The sequence below is a fragment of the Triturus cristatus genome, chromosome 9 (genome assembly GCF_964204655.1).
Source record: "Triturus cristatus chromosome 9, aTriCri1.1, whole genome shotgun sequence".
Lineage (NCBI taxonomy): Eukaryota > Metazoa > Chordata > Amphibia > Caudata > Salamandridae > Triturus > Triturus cristatus.
In genome coordinates this window covers 140325419-140343348 of record NC_140592.1, presented here as the reverse complement: position 1 = coordinate 140343348, position 17930 = coordinate 140325419, and the positions used below count along the sequence as shown (strand labels likewise).

The window sequence follows — 17930 nt, the reverse complement described above, 5'->3', positions numbered from 1 at the left end:
TTGATTTAATTTGCCTAGGGACTATCGGCCCAATAAAGGTTTTGAACTTAAATCAAGTTGGTCAATAAAGGCTATAAAGTAATGTCATAATTTATTCAGACCATTTGCTGAGTGTGCCATCAACACAGTGTCATTCACACAAAGTAAGGCAGGAATTGGGCATGACCCAATTGTGGCATATCCTGGCCCTGTGTGGTGGTGTTATTTTTTTTTTCTTATTGTTTAAGATAAAAAGAAATGGGGCCAAAATGCTTCCCTTGTGAACCCCTCAATTTAAAACAAGACTGTGCATTCTCCACCACACCCATACTGGACCTTTGCCAAAAGACCTGAACATAAAAAATAAAACCAAAATTAACAATGGCAGTCTTGACTCCGAGAGAAGGCATATTTGACCACAACTTTGATCAGTTTATTTGGTCAAATGCTTAACTTAAATCCTTGAGCACCTAACGTATAGCTTTTTGTTTGACAGTATTGTATTAATTAAACGATGGAAGTTTGGGCACTGTTCTATAGACCCTGCCCAGATCTAAAACCATATTGAATATCAGAGCTAATATTTCTGTCATTGGCCCAGTATACTAGGCTCCACAGTCAGGAAGTGAAATGGGATGATAATGACTTTGGTCACTTTCGTTACCCTTCTTGAAAACTGTCATGATGATTTATTGAGACCACGATAAGGGAAACTTAGAACATGTGGCAGTATATAAGATGTTAGAAATAATTGGAGACATAAGACCATGTGCACCCAGTAATGCCATGGGGCCCTTCCCTTTGGATTACTGTTAATGGCCACAGTTACCTCCTTCATGGTGAACACAATTGGTGGAGTATCTACGGAGGCGTAACAGGATTCTGTGATGAACTCAATATGCAATACTAAATATCTTTTTCTAAAATGGGCTACCCAATCCTAGGCCTGTACTGACGACTCCAAGCTAGGCAATGTATTGTTACTTAAACAATTCTTTACCTTCCAAAAGGAGACTCTATCCTTTGAAGTGCTTGCTTTGTGTAATTTATCCAAGTCTTCTACACTAAGAGCTGATTTCCTCAACAAAAGAGTTTGTTTCATAAACTGCTCTACGAGGTCTTTCCTCAAACTTGTCACTGGCTGCATTTTTTTAAAAAGCAAACAATATATTACAATAAGCCAGCGAGCAAGAAGAATCAAACTATTTCTTTGGTTTACGCTGGTGATGAACTGTCAGCAAACATCTGAATATAGCATAAATTGGGACCAAAAAACACTAATGGCATTTGGGTCAGCCTAGTTATCTGCACAAAACCTCTCCTTCATGTTACACATCAGTAAATCTTCCCAAAAGTCCTTCGAGTTCAGTGATGCCCACTTTATCCTAAGGCCATTTTCTTTGATAGATTCTACTCTAGGATATGTGGGAACAGAATCAGCCTTACCCCTCTTGAGAGCAAAATGAGATGAAATGTGGATATGGGTAAGAAACTATTCTTTATTACAGTAAAACCAATTACCACATTGTTAGACTAAAGTCAAGAATACAAAATCTGTAATTCTGCAGGACTCCTTTACCTTTTAATGTGGGAATGCATAAGGGGTCTCTTCAATTATGAGCTAATGTGTTAATTATATTAAATATTGACATTACGTCATTGAGAGCCTCCCATTGGACGTTGGGCTTCAAATGCAGTGTTTCGCGTTCCTCTTAGTTAAAAACACAGAACATGACGTTTCTGTGGTTTTGACACAGTCTGCAATTAAAATCCCGTGCAATAATTGAATGGAGGGGGGTTCTAATGTATGGAGTGTTATGTAGAGGATGATAATTTTTCAGATTTTAATATGTTCTCCTTGTTAAGCAGGTATTTAAGGCCAATCCTTAACCTAAGATTTTATTTTTTTCAAAATAGACTGTTCTTGTGCTTTAAGCATACTCTTTAATAGTTAACATTTGTTTTTTTATTAGGCCAGCCTCTACCCTTATTGTTTAGAGTTTTACAAATCCTGCTGCCTGTTTTTTACACTATTTACTGCTTATCCTGTCCGATGGTAGTTTTCCAAGGAAGACATATTAAAAATGTTTTTCATGAGTAGGTAGCAACTAATGTACCAAAATAAAGCTGATTTGGCTTGAGTAAGAAGGTTTTTTATTTTATTTTTTTATTTATTTATTTATTTTTTGTTTTAAAAAGCTGTCACCTTGTGGTATAAAGGGAACTGTCATTGCTTTGGCTTCATAGTGTAGTGTGCTTTTGATAGGAAAATCTCTGCTTTCAATTTGCAATCAGACTGCGATAGAGGGATTGTGTTTCACATTTGTTTTCTCTTGAGCCTCCCCCCACTGTTTACTTCTCCGCGTGTTCCCATGTCAATTCTTCTCACATTGTTCCATGTGTCTGTGTCCCTCTGTGTCTGTCTAATGGGTTCTGCTCAGTCTCTTCCGCTCATTCACAGTAGCGGAGAAACACCAGTTCATTCCCATCTCTGTCTCGGTGCCTTTCCAAAGACTGTACCCAGGTTTGTGTCTTCCGTGTCCTTTTCTCCCCAGTGTTCATGTCTCCTTATGTCATTTTCTGTTTTTTTGTGTGCTATATCTTGTTTAGCAGAGTTTACCCATTTCTTTGTCTCCCATTTGTTAAAATGTCCTTAATTTCTTCCTAGAGTCTTCCCAGATCTCCTCTGTTTTTCCATAATATCTTCTTACATCCCACATTTCAACATCTCTCCATGTCCATACATCCGGTCTCCCTTTTGCCCCCATGTATTTGTGTCTCCACAGTGTTGGTGTCTGCCTCTTCCGAGCACCCTTTCCTCTTGATAAATTCCTGTGCTTCTTTTCGTATGTCCTGCTGTTTGCATTTCCAGTGTCTGTTTCTGCTGGTACCTTTGTGTCTTTGAACCAGTGTTTCTCTGTGGGTTACATGTGGGTGCTGTTGTCAGTTTGATGATGTGCATTACAGATGAAATCACAGTGTAGATAAAGCGTTGTAACATGCAGGACATTTCTTGAGAAGGAGGCCAAGGCTTGTGCCTTTCCTCTCTAAAAGGGATTCAAATCGGAGTCAATGTTTACTGCACTATTCCGTTTCCCTCAATGTCTTGGTTGAAGAGGATGTAGTGCTGCTTTGGGGGTCACTAGGAGTAGTCTCGGTGGGTTCCTCATGCATTGCATATCCACAAGCTTGTGGTTGATGGTGCAGAACTAGGGATTGCAATCTTCCTTGTTCTAAGTAGTCCAAACAGTTGCCACATACTGTTGCTGTTAGCTCGTATGCAGCTTTTGCTGGTACGACTGTTCATGAACTTTCGATGGGAGATTACGTTATTTATACTGTACAAAATGTAAAGCAGATATTTCAGCACATACAATGAATATGCATTAGCTAAGTTAACAATGTTGAGTGAAACATGAAGATATAAACAAAATTAATATCACCATACGTACATGAATGGGTGTAAGGAGTCAATTTTGGTTTAAAATTCAGGATGAATTGGTTTGAAATTCAGTAATACATTCACAACTTAAGTTTTTTTCCTTTTATTCGAAATACCAGTGTATGACATTATAGTGAAGTATGAAGTACATAATCACTGGTGACCAGAGTGCCCTAGTAGAACTTCAGATTTGCCTAAGGCAGATGGGTTGCAAGGAATATGTTGACACACCTCTATAGATCTTAGATTTTCTTAGTTTGTCGTAAAGGTTGGTAGGGGGGATCCTTGCCAGTTGCGTTACCAATTGTTGGGAAGGGCTTTTGATAACGATAAGGCTGCACTTTTGATTTCAGGACTTTCCAACAGCCATTGGGATGATTCCCCCCTGACCACAGTAGTTAAGAGCAGCCTCTGCAGGGATTAATATCACTGAAAACTGTAAAAAGCAAACTTGCGTATCCTGTATCAAGCCACTGTAGTGCCTGATTGAGGAACATACACTCATAAAATGAAATCTGGTCCATAATCCATAAATGCCCCTTATTTCGTTCCGTCACTTCTTTTCCACCTTTTTTGTTCCTTTGTATTTTGTTGGTATTAATAAAGCACATTTCATACTCCTTGCGATGCCTGAAAAAGGGTTGTGGATTGTTGAGTAACAAGCTATATAACACTCTGATTTTTATTGTATTCCTGAGTGTCCTATAAAATTTTGGTTGGAAGGATGTTTGTAGTTTGTATGATGTGTGGTGAAAAAAATTAATTGCAGTGCGTGATCTTCGGAGGCAGAGTAGAAGTGTTTTGTCTGGCTTCACAGTACATAAGCATGGATATTGTGGGGAGTGTAAGAATAGAAGAGGTGCATATGCGTTCTTACAGATTTTTATAAATAAGGCTTGATGTTGATCATGTCTATAGTGACAGCGCAAGCGCTACCAGCTGCAGTAGCAACTTTTTGGATTCCTCCCATATGGGAAGGAGGGAGGACCGAAGAATTACCACTGCATCTAATATAGAGAATCTGCATTCTAACACCCATGCAGTGTCGAGACAGCCTAAGAGGATCTCACAGGCATCTCAGTTGAGGAGATTCACAGACAGCTCAGTAAAAGGACTGTAATACGTCAACCAAGGCAGTGGATGCACAGCCCACAGATCTTAAAGTGAAGAGTCTAAGGGGTCCATCCAGAACATGGTCGAAGCAACCCATCACTATTTCTGATTCTTGAGAATCCTATTAATGGTACATCCATGGGTTTTGCGGGAGCTCCAAGCTACGCAAATATATACATGATGAAATTCGAACAAGACAACATCCTGAATGACAGGGAATGGACTGATAACCTCATCATATATCGTAGATACATTGATATTTTCATTATGTGGCAAGGTAACAAACATACTTTGGAAACCAAACTTTTATCGCTCAATGACTGTAATCCTAGAATACAGTTCACATACACACTGGACAAACATTCCATCACGTACCTTGATGTACATATTGAATTGACGTCTAATAAGATCACCACCTCTCTGTTAAAAAGAACCCACGGACCGCAACAACATGCTCCTTTATGACAGCTTTCATCCGCAGTCCTTGAAAAGACATCTCCCTTATTCTCAATTTTTGAGAATAAAGCGCATCACTTCAGATACTTCACAATTGCACACTACTCTCGAAGACACAAAAGAACAGTTCTTGGCACGTGGATATCCTAGGACACTCATAGAGTCATCGGTTGAACGACTCAATCAGGTCTCTAGGTCCACATTACTTGACAGACAAATAAAACTTACACAAACTAGAGAGGTCTATGTCTCAAAGTTCTCTACCCTCTCGCCTGCCATCAAAAAAACTATACTAAACAGATGGGATCTGCTACAGGCAGAACCAGACTTCGGAGATCTGTTTAAAAACCCACCGATTTTTGCGTACAAACGCTCCAATAGCTTGAAGGAACTTCTTAAGAAATGTGGTCCCACTAACAATCGGGTACCGAAGGGCATGATTAAGTGTTAAAACTGTTCCCATTGCAATAATGTCATCACGGGTGCATCTATGGCTCATCCCTGGTCGGGCAAGCCAGTCAAATTTCATTTCACAGCCAACTGCAATACCTCGAACGTGATATACATTATCCGATGCCCCTGTGGCTATATTACGTAGGTAAAACTGAAAGATCCCTACGTACCCGTATCACGGAACACAAAAGCCGTATTCGTACCAGATCTACAACTTCACCACTTGCTAATCATTGGTGTGATGCTCATCACACGATCGCTCAACTAAAATTCAGTGTGATTGAAGTCATTAAATTGCATAATGATCGTGACATGAGCAAGTTCATTGTTCAGAGGGAATCCTTCTGGATTCGGTATCTCAATACCTTGAGTCCCAAGGGTCTCAATGATAAGATTGAGTTTGCATGTTTCTTGTAACATTTCCCTCCATATTCGTGAACAGAAGGAGGTCAGGGTTATTAACCAGTGCACTAGAGCAATTTTTTTCAGTAAGTCCACCATCACTCTAAGTCTTATTTACATTTTTTTGGGAGTCACACATTTTTCAGGCAAGCACATTCCATTACCTACACCTAATACTTCGGCATATGCCGACATTTCCATTTAGCTATATGAGAGGAAGTTCACATTACGCTCATCCAATTGATACAGAGTTAAGTAGTCATTGGGATACCACGTGGGACACCGCAGATTGTAATTGTTGAGCTTTTGATCATGCATTATAATAGCTCACATAATGTGCGCACATTCCTACACTCATGTTTATCCTCCATGCACTAGCGTTATCCGCGTGTTATTACATGTCGACATCTACATTTGACTTACACAGACAGCATGCCTGTATGTAATTCTCATATAGACTGTAAATAGGCAGGATACGACATCATTGTAAGCAACCACGCAATAGATTGTAAATAGGCAGAATACTGTGTCATTGTCCACATGTATGATACGGACAAGCCTAACCGTTTTCACTCTTTTATTTTCTCATTTCAGCTGAGATCTTATTCTAGAATTCTCTTGGTGTTCGGGATCTCCTTAGTTCTTCTTTTTATTCTGTTCCACTATTATTTCTTTTCTCACTACCTTTTTTCTTCCACAATCGCTGTTATCTTCAACCAGTACATCTCCCAACCTAAGATGGCCGCTCACTTGCGTCCACTACACTCCCCTCAGTCCATCCTTTATTTTTTCGTACCGGCACCTCCCCACGCTAACGTGGTCTGGACGCCGTTGCTATATACAGATTCCAGTTCGCTTTATCACCTCGACATTCTTCGGATTCAGAGCGCGGATTTAGAGAGCATTGCACAAGGTAACTTCCCCTATGACATTTGCTCGACAGGCCTCATCTCACGAGCATTCAGATACACATAAGACAACTTTTAACCTTCAATCCTTACGCTCTCTCCAGGTCCATTTCTGCACAACGCCAAGTCCCTTAGTGCCATTACGCTCGTGCAACCGCACGCAGCCGTTCTCCCACAGCAATCTGGTCCTAAGCGTTCCGCAAACGCTCGGTGAGTTACTTCATAGTCTTTCATCTTTCCACACTTTCGACAACTGTCGGTCTGCTCCTCAGCACCGCTAATTACCTATGGGCCACTTTCCTTATTTTCTTGAAGGCAACCTTATTTCACTGTTTCAGCCACGCAGTTGAAACCAGCTCCATCATTCTTTTATAGGTAGTGTTTTCTGAAGCAATTTGTGTATGTATTGTCTTATAGCTTTTTTCACACGGTGATTTTTATCCACTTTTTGCTCTCACGCACTGTACAAGCCGCTACCCCTCCTTGTACACACAGCAGCTTTTCTCAATTCTATTGGTGACGTGCTTTTAACTTTCAACCTCCTGACTTCGTCTAAAAACTGTTTGGTGGCGTTGAGCCTTTCCATCCTTTATTTTGTTAATAGTTTCCTTTGAATCATTTAATTCGATCATTTTGTTTTCATTCATAGATATCCCCTGAAGAAGGGCGAATTCTACGCCCGAAAGGCATTGGGAAAATTGAGCTTTGTCATTTGATTCTTCATTCGATTTGGATCATTGTATCATGAACTTTTTCACTTTGAAATGAGTGTGATTAAACAACACTTCAACAAGAAGAAACTCTGATCCGTTTTTCAGATATGCGAATGTTCATGGACGAACCAGATATATACATTGGTCTTGATGATGTTTATTAGTTTGTCATCTCAAGTATTTCATAAGCTTTGTTTAATTTGTTACATACTCACTTTTGAGTGTACATAGGTAGTGCAGTCCCTGTCTAGAGCATTCAGCTCCAGTTACTTACACAAAAGGCTATAATTGACAGGAATATGCCCTTATCCTCCATACTTTACAAAGAGGTGAGTAGGCCCCTATAAGTTGTGACACTGATAAAAGACTTAACACTTTCAAAGGGGGGGGGGGGGTTTAAGTCCTATATGCTAGGAAGGAGAATTCAAAGGCCTGTAACTGACTACAACCTGAAAAGAAAAAGAAAGATCCTGTAAATATTCTAGCTAACAAATAAATGCCCCGACGCCCACAGTCTACCCACAGTAGTAAATATTATGAGTGAGACTTCACTTATACTTTACTTATAACCTATTTTAATCACCCAATGCAACAGTGAGTGGTTGGAGCTGGAAAGAGTGTACTATGGGCGCAGTTAGTACTTTGCAATTTGTTAGCTTTCTTTCCACTGATACAATCTCGGTTGAAGAAAATTGAAAGACTACATTTATATGGTGTCTTCCTTTATTACTATCAATGTTTATGCCATACCATGTATCTTGATTGGAACCTCTCTTTCTGGTGCCTTGTATTCCCCCTTTAAATGCAAGTGATCTACCATGTGCTGTTCCTTTTCTCGTCTTACTGAATATTATTCAAAGTTACCAAGGTTAGAATATGTAGAATATGATTCTGATTTTGAAACCGAGGATTTTGCCCATTCCATTGAATCAATTTTTTTTGCATTTTGAGAGACCCTAGGGACGTTAAATTTCAACTTATTTTGCAAAACAGTTTCTACCAATCAAACTTAACACTACAAATCAATCCTGCAATCCTAGATGAGGCTGAATACGTAAGAGCCAAACCATCAAAATGCTCTATTGGTCTAGACAAAACTGCATTTAAGTTACTCCTTGATCTGTGTTCTAGAACCCAGGATTCTTTTTTGTTTTTTTTTTTTGTTTTATATTTTATTCATTCCATAAGCCCCACGTATTCAGTTGCATGCCTATATAAGAGACAACGTGGAGTTCTGAAGGCAACTACTTATCAGAATAGAGACTTATCTCTGTAATCAGAATAGAGACTTCTCTGTAATCGGCTAACACTGCGTTCCTTTATGTCAAAATCTTTAAGGTGGATACATGTGAGAATACCCACGCACCTTCCTCCCTTTAATCCCCCCCCCCCTCAAACATGCAAAAATCTCAATGGTTTACTAGCCGAATTAACACATGCATCTTTGAATTGGTTGCATGGAAGAAACCCTCCCAAGGAGAGCACATGGGGTGGTTAAACACCCTATGCTGGGCTAATTAAGATTCTTTGTTCTGAAAGTCTAATTGCACTCAAAGGATTATGGGCTCTGCTGTTTTAGTATATTGTATAACTGAAAAGAGAACAGAAATATGCTGCCTCCTTTACCAAGTCATGTTAAACAATCATGCTAGAGAAAAGAATCCTCCTTAACTGAAGATTGGAATCTGATATGTGGAAGAAAACGTCATTGAAATCAACTGAATTCTACACCTGAAACAGATCCACTTGTAAACTGTTGAATTATCTTCTCTCGTTCTGTGAATAGAATTAGCATAGTTTCAAACAGAGTTAAAGGTATACCTTAAACTAGAAAACAGAGGGATGCTAGTTAATTTCTTTATTTTCCTTTTTACATTTGCTGTTATTGAATTTATTTTACGTTAACACTTTTACCCGAGTTTGTCAGAGATGCTAGAATCCATTTCTATACATGTTTTTATTTTTATAATGAAGTCCAGAAGAACCTCTAGATGTGGAAGAACATTTACTGCTGTTTGCATTTAATAGAAAAAGTAAAAAGTTAATTTTGGTACTATAAAATCTAATTTAGCTGAAAATGCCCTCTAATTCACCCACTCCCTTCGAAAAGTGAAGTCAAAGCAGAAGTAGTGTACATAGGCATCACCCTCTAGATTGAATGTTGCCAGTCCTATATAAAATCAAAGGCCGCCACTCTCTTGGACTGTACTACAATATTTGTTAGGGGAAATGTCCTCTTCATATCTTGGAAAACCTGTGCCATTCTGTCCATGCTTTTTTAAAATTCTGGTTAGCCCAGTTAACCATGCAATCACAAACGTCTAGTGCAGGTGCTCAATCTTCTCTGTTGTCATCAAAGAATCTGAATTCATTGCAGGAAAAAAGTCCTTACAAAAAACCGAGATTAGACTAGTTCTAGGAATCATAGAATCATGCCTTGCTCCTTCGGAAAGGATAGTATTGGTCAAAAAGCCATAGATTTAGGAAAGTGTAGAGCCTAGCGCGCAGGAGCTAAAAAATAGTTGCTGTTTATTTCTGCTCCAGAAGGAGCAAGCCCCTTATTTCTTTTCTTTAGATCCAGTTTAATTTACTTGCTGGCGATTTCTCTTATTTGTCTCAAGTGTAGCACTGCTTGGATATTAAAGTTATTCAGTGTTTTATGTGTGGCATTGGCCAGCCCTCTTTATGTGTTTTATATGTTATTCACATTGTTGTCTTCTGCCTATTCCAGCATGGTTAAGTGAGTTGGTCATTCTACTTCAGTTATAGGCTAGCTTTACTATGAGTGACTGCATTCTTCTTTCACAACTAGCCCATCTCGCACATAGTTCCCTTCAGTACCAGGCACTCTTATGGCAAGGTTTGAGACCAAAAATATTTTTGCTCTTCGTTTTTTTTTATTAATGCATACTTATTAACCCCTTCAGCGCGGCGCGGATTTCCGCGCCACGCTGAAGATTCCGTGCGCGGGCGGGGCCATGACAAACGGTTCCGTCATAAGCACAGCCCAACCGACGTGCATGACGGAACCGTTCCGTCAAGCGCGTCGAAGGGGTTAATGCATCTTTTTGTTTATATTTTTTTTTAATGTAAAAAACCATGACAAAACAAGATTGACAAAGACTAACGTTGGGAATCAATGCAGACCTATGGCTTAATAGTTGTTCAATTTATCATTAAGGCTGGGTTTCTAACCACTACCACCTCATGAAAGTAAGGCTTTGAGTCTCACCCTCACTACATTGTAAAAGTACAAAAAGCCATGAGTCCAAAGTAGTAACTTGGTTATCCAGGTGCAGGACTCTGATTTTATCTTTGCTTTCTTGCATCAGTGAGATAAAATCTGGTGGGGTGAAAGCCCTGCTGCTTCCCCATCTCTCATGAGAGCAACACCATCATCCCACCTACTAACACCCCACATTAAGGTGCAAATGGCTTTTAGTTTGCGGGTGTACGATAGTCTGCTTAGGCAGGACTCTGATATGCACCAGGCCAGGAACCAACTGTGGAGGAGAGTCAAAGATCAAGTGTTGTGCGGAGGGCTGAAAGCGATGCAAAGTAATAGCTGCCTGCAGCTACTTGCAGAACCCACTGCCTGCTAGCAGTGCCCAAAGGTCACAGATAACGGCATGGAGGGTCTCCGAGAGTACCTAGAGAGCCAGAGACTGGTTGTGAAGCAAATAACAATCTGGGGTTACGTGTGGTTCAAAGGACTCTTCCAAATTCCTTTTAGCTACATCTCCCCAAATACGCGCGGTGAAAATACTGTCGGCAAGCCCCTGGAACGATAAATTAGTGTCTGTTGTGGACGCCCACCTCCCTTCAACTCCACCGTTTTTGATGACCTTCCTCTGTAATTTGGCCAGGCACCGTCTCCCTCACTACCGTGCTCTGCTCCTGTGGAGTTCAGGAGACAATACAGTCTGCAACCCAAGTGCTGTGGGAGACCCATGGGATCAGAAGTCTCCAACATTTTCTGCAATAAGAGCTATTTATGTTCAATGAAAATCCGCCTGAGCTACAGATATTATTAGAAATATAATAGTAATCACCTCAGACCAGATTAGTGGGTGCCATATTTAAGATTACCAGTAGTGATCATGCACAGCTACTAATCCAAAAGTAAAAAATGCTTTGTCACTCTGGAATTTACTTGCCTGGGTAAAAAAATTAACAAAACCACTGAAATTCACCAGTTATAGTTATCTTAAGTAACTATACATTGCACATTTGCCAAACTTTACTAATTATCTCACATATTACATCTCTCCTGCATGTTCTAAGACCTCATTGATATCATCGCAACCTCGTTGATAACACTGCATGGCAGGGGTGCGAGTTAGAACATCAACTGGTCCACTTCAATGGTCTAGTTCATTTACATTTCACCACAATAAAACAGCCCTTTAACCTTTGGTTTTTCAGTATGTGTATATAACTATTCGTTGAATGCTTTTGTATTTTTATCAGTGCTTTGCTCAAAGGATTATTTTTCTCGTATTTACAACATTCCTTATTGCAGATAAGTGAGTTAATGGACTGTTGGAAAAATTCAATGTAACCGTGTTTGAAAATATGACAACTTTTTGTGTCTCGTATCTTCTTTTGAAAAAACTTTTTTATTTCGTTGTAGGGTGCTGAAGGCAAGGAACTGGCTTTGATCTGTATGTGGTATTTGTGGCAAGTATGAAGAATTAATTACAAGTTGAGTTCCTACCTTCAGGTGAGGCATCTATTTGGGAACAACCAGCTCAATTCTGTGCTAAAATCGTAGAGCATTTTATGTTGAGATGTGAACTTGAAACACTTTCTCAGAATGATGCACCAACCTACAGTTTTTGTAATTTGTCATTTTCACAACCTACATTTTTTGTAATCTGTCATTTTCACAGTATGCTTTTAAAGTACTTGTGTCAGAAAAAGTTGGCCAAACGATTTCCTTTGCAATAGTTTTGTGCAGATATGTTATTGCACGTTAAATCAGAGGTCACCGATTAAGCACCCGTGAAGTAAGACGTTTTTATTAGGGTAATAGCTTTAACCTTTTTGATTTACCAACACGAAGGCATTTGGCTTGCCACAATTAAGGAACCTGTAACCAGCCTTATTTTAAAATAGCCAACAATCTGTGTTTAATGTTTCCAGAAAATACTTAACAGTGGGTTCACTGATGTTTTGGTTAGACTTGCTGAAAGCATGTTCTTCTGTTGGTTGATAGCAGTCTTATAAAATTTTCTGTAAAATAGTTCTGCCTCTATTTAAGTATGCAGTTTAGCAAAAAAGTTTAACTAAAGTTTACCTAGCAGAACCTAGGCTATTCACTCTCTGCTGACTGTTCAGATGATCATGCAAATCTTTCAAAATGTTTGCAAAATACCTTAAATTTTATGAGGGTCACTTTATTTTAAATTAAGTCACAATGAAAAAATGTTCTTTGAATTTTTGTTTCTATACAGGTTTTTCTACTATTGTTTCTACAGCTGTAGCCTTAAAAAAAAAAAAAACTCCTCGTGTTCAAGCTATGATGAAAGATGTTTGTACTGTGGGATGAGGTAGTAGGTTGTATAGTTTTAGGGTCATACCCACCGCTGGGAGATAACTATACAATCTACTGTCTTTCTCAAAGTGTCAAAGTAGACGACAAAATTCCAGTGGAGCCAGGTTACAGTGTGGTAAAGTCTTTTTACCACAGTCAAGGTAAATGTCAAGGTAGATCAGTGTGGCTAAGTGAATTTTTGTAATAGTTATTTTATTGTACACTGTTTGACACCAGATGGTGTAAGTGCTTGTGCAATGAATAAGTCATGAAAAAATGCACCTTGAAAATTAGGATGTGATCCAAATTATTTGCATATACCATTTGCTCTAGCGGAGTGAGGTAGTAGATTGTATAGTTGTGAGGTAGTGATTTTACCTTATTCTGGAGATAACTATACAATCTATTGCCTTCCCTGTTGAGTAGACCAACTTCGGCTTTATAGATGAACATCCCTAACCTTCAGAATATTACAGTTCTCAGTTTTATTTACGAGTAATTGTTGCAGTTTTTAAAAATCGATTACCAATCAAGAAAAAGCAAAGTGTGACAACTGTCTTGTTTTTAGTACTCGCTCGCCTACCAATGGGAGAAATCTCTAAAATTGCTATTTGAACTGGCTTCTCAAGTTCAGGTCACCTTGTTTATATTCCCGAATAGCTATAGGACTCATGTTGATGGTGTACCAGAATACTGATAGAGACCTTGTTTTGTAGTAGTTTTTTAAACTTGAAATTCTGTTTTCGTGTTGAAGTTGTCATCTTCTGACTTCTGCACTTTGAAAGTTTTGTATCTACCTGTTTGGTTGTATGGTAATATTTTGGGAAAAAATGTTTAATTTTTATGTCATTGTTCAGCACCCGTTTTGGAGAAGTGATGAAGACACAGTGGGCTCCTAGGAAGAGGTAGTAGGTTGCATAGTTTTGGGGCAGGGATTTTGCCCATAAGGAGGTAACTATACAACCTGCTGCCTTTCCTATGGCTTTATTATGGCAGCCATTTATCTTTAATAATTACTAAAGGAAACTCTTGTATGTTAATGTTTGTATAGAATAACCGAAGTTTGTATTATCCACTTCATTTATAAAATGAATTAGTCTTTGAAATGTTACATTAAATATGTAGAGGCTCACATGATCATATGACTGAAGTGTGAAACATGTCTTCACTTCTGAGATGAGCTGAGCAACTAACCAATGTCAAAAAGCAGACAATTTCTAAAGAATAAAAATGTTGAATTGTCAAAATAGATGAAGTTGCATAAATTATATTTCTTTGTTTAATATTACTTCACAGTAAATGTGGAAACCCTTCATTTGTTCAAATTCAACTCGATTTGTGTTTTGACTTCTGTGACAGATTAAATTGGGATGCCATTTCTTCCCTTGTTCTGATTATTTTTGTCTCAATAAATTGTTGCTAAGCTGAAATAAAAATGTTGTACACTTGACTGACTTTAGAGTGTGTATTAGTGTTTTCCTGCAAAAAATCTGGTCCCCCGTTGTCAAGGTAAGCTAATGCCATCACATGCATGTAAAAGATGTTTGAACCACGTAACCAGTACATTTTTTGGTTGCATGCAAGATTTCCTTTGGATCTTAACCTTTTATACACTGGTGTTTAGGAATGTTCAGTATATGTCCTTGAACGGACAGATCTGTACAGATTTTAAGGATAGCCACATGAGCTAAATATTCAATTAATTAAAATGTTGATCCATTCAAAAAATTCAGCAACATAGATCCGAAGTGCCACGAGTCCAGAACACTCAATATGTTTCTAAAAAGATCCTTCATTTCATTTCGCAACAGGATGAAAGATAGTCGTGTTTCATTCTAATAAGCAGTTGGGACTTCTTCAAGGCTAAATGACACTCTTCAAAACCCACAACTTCTCATGCCCTCAAATGCGCTGAATGGCATTTAACAAATACACAGGTTCCTTGTCTCATTTTTGGACAACCAGTGCCTACATTTCATGAAAGGTTGATGCATCTGTACCTTTTAATAATAACATCGAACATGAGCCCCCAAGAAGGGCTCCAGTGACACTCCATAAAGGCGTTTCCCAAGTAATAGCTTGTATTTTTCATTCCTTGTGCTTGGAGGCCTCAAAAGCTTACAATCGCTGCAAAGTGGCAGTTCAATAGATAGCATCCACTTCTGTAAAAGGACATCTCCCACTGAATGGTGTATCAACACCGTACCTTATGAAACCATAAATAGAAAAAACCCATAGGGGAACATCCTGTGAGAGCGCTCTGTCATGTTTCAGGTCTTGCCTGGAAGGGGTTCGAATGATGGCACTTGGATTGTGCATATACAATGAATTAGTCCATATACCAAGGAAGCACTAACTGCCAAAATATTGTTATGCGGCTTGTCTGTGAGTAGACATCTGTATTATTTTGTACGCTGATTCTGGACTCCACTCGTTTTACTGGAAGGTTTTGACTATACAGTTATCAGTTCTGTGATCGATGGGTAGTATTGTGACGGTTGGGTGTCAGGGCCACCCCTGAGTAACAGACCTGCAAACACACAGCAGGCCACTAGCTTTAGATGGGTCTATCCTTGATTTCTGGATCATACGTGTGTTGCTTCAGGTTTGCTTTTCAACTGTAGCAATTTGAAATCTGTGTTGCAAACATAAATTTTCTGAAAGGTTAATGAAGGGGTGTTTTGGGTGGGTTGCTAGTTGGTGATATACACTTTGTTGTTACACTCAGTTGCTCCTAGGGACAGCTGCTGATTACATGCAACACTCTTGGAGTGTTAGGTTTCTGATCTCATTTAGAAATACAATACATTTGTTGCAGCTCAGGGTACTTGGCTTGTGCTCATTTCAAGCTCTGGTAAAATAGTTTCATGCAACTTGGCCAGCTGGTTGGGATGAATGCTAATGGTAATATAAGGAGAAGTAATGTGAGATCGTATTTGTCCATTTTTAGCATAGTCCCGACTATGCTCAAGAAAATGCAGTTTTCCAACAGGGCATGAAAGGTGGGAAGTGGGAGGGGAAGGGCGCAGCACTCTCCTTAGCTTAATTTTCATCTAGCGAATGCCTTATCTTGATGCACCCAGAATTACTAGAACAAGCATTTGCAATGTATTCGGTCTTGCCTTTGGGAACTTATATGTATTTAGCTATGCAGCACATTAGGCTGGGCGCTGAAACATCTACTGTTCTTTAACATGGAGGGAAAGTAAGCACCAACCTGCGTGACACATCAGGTATGGGAACAAATGGAGAGAAATATTGCCTTTCAGCGGGAAATGGTTTAGTCCAAAGCTGTTTTTAATATAAAAGCAGGGCCTTCGGTGGTCATATCACTGAAAATACAAGATTTGAAAAAAATATTGTCTACGGGTGCTTGTGGAAGACCATATCTATGGACTGGAATAGAGAGAATGCTAAAGTGATTCTGGTATTTTACTAACCTCTGCTGGTCGTTTTCTATCAAGAAAGTTACATAGAGGCAGTCGCCTGAAAAATAAAAAAGTCCCTCAGCACTAGGCAATTTTGGTATTTTACGGACCTCTGCTGGTCATTTTCTATCAAGACAGTTATATAGAGGCAGTCGAACAGAAAACAAGACTCTAAGCGGAAGCAGACAAGTCCTAGGGCTGATCTCCAGAGCCCACAAAGTACATACACATGTAAGCATACACTAAAGTATGTACTAAAATATATACAAGATGTCTCGAATGCTCAACCTAAAAAGGAAAGTGGCTTTGGATTTCTCTGGGTGATATGTAGATGAATCTGTTTCATTAGGCAGCAAGCCCACATAAAAAAAAAAAATGTTTGGTGCAATTAAATACATGATAAGTAGGTTGTGTTGGGTGTATGGTTCGTTTCTTTGGCCCAAACATTAATTAACCTATGACAAATCTAAAGTCTATAGAGATTTGGCTAAAATAGCATGGCAGGTGAAATGTTGTTCTTAAATATACTGATTTTACTCCTGACACCCATCCCACCTTTTTCTTTTTTTAAATTTTATTTTTTGAAATCATAAAACAAGGAAGGTACAACAACAAATAAACAGAATAAGTGTCATCTTATAACAAAATGTTTTTCATCCTTCTAATGTGGCCAATTTTTCCAATAATGTCTATTAAATTTGAGCCTACTTGCAGTGTCCAAGAATTTAATAGATTCCTTATTTGTTCCTTTGTACATCTCCCGCCTGATGTTTTGTCTTCCAACAACTCTCCAGCTCCAGAGTTGTTTAGGTAAGTATTTGTGACACACTGTCATAAAAATATGTTGAATCCATCCTTTCTTAAGATATAGACTTTAAGTATCCATATTAATTGTCCCCTTTCCCCAGTTCATTTATATTGGAAGATTAGATACGTTTAATTAGAGGGAAAAAACATAGAAAAGACTTTCATAGGGGGCATCCTCTATTCCAGAATTTGACAGAAAAATTGAGAGTTCAGTGCTTTCCCCATCCAGTCAAACATCCTGGAGCCCAGTTTACCTGCCACTGTTTCCTTGGCCGTCTAAGTACAGATGTAGCATGTAGTGTTGGAGAATTTCTGGATAAGCTAGGAGCAGCAGCACCTACCCTTAATTGATGACTGTTTTTGTCCGTGAGATTTGGGGTTTGGATTTGTAAGCGCCCTTTTAAGCTGTCCATTATGCCTAACGTTCTCATAAATGTTGCTTGAGAAATGTACACTGGGAGTACCTGAAATATGAATTAAAAGCTCCGGCCTGATAGTCCGCTTCATCAGATTGATTCTTTGCTTTGGACGTTAATTGTAATCTATCTTTCACTTCAGTTTCCACACTGCGGCGGAGTCAGTAAAAACTTATATTGTAAATATTTGATTACATTTGTGACATGCCTTAACAGTTAGAGAACATACAGACGATGTTCTAAAATGTAGACTACCTCCAGAATCGTCCATGATTCC

At 38.9% G+C, this 17930-nt stretch overlaps 1 protein-coding gene across 25 annotated transcripts in view; it reads left to right on the top strand.

The window, feature by feature from the left end:
* LOC146797530 (uncharacterized) overlaps positions 1 to 17930 on the top strand; it is a 64011-nt gene that overhangs the window by 15891 nt on the left and 30190 nt on the right. For 24 of the 25 annotated variants that reach the window (XR_014968493.1, XR_014968492.1, XR_014968499.1 and 21 more), the window contains one exon: positions 12100 to 12189. The gene's annotated coding sequence lies outside the window, so the exon portion shown is untranslated. Of the gene's footprint in view, positions 1 to 12099; positions 12190 to 17224; positions 17241 to 17930 lie in introns of all 25 variants that reach the window. The other variant, XR_014968497.1, reaches the window with a different exon arrangement.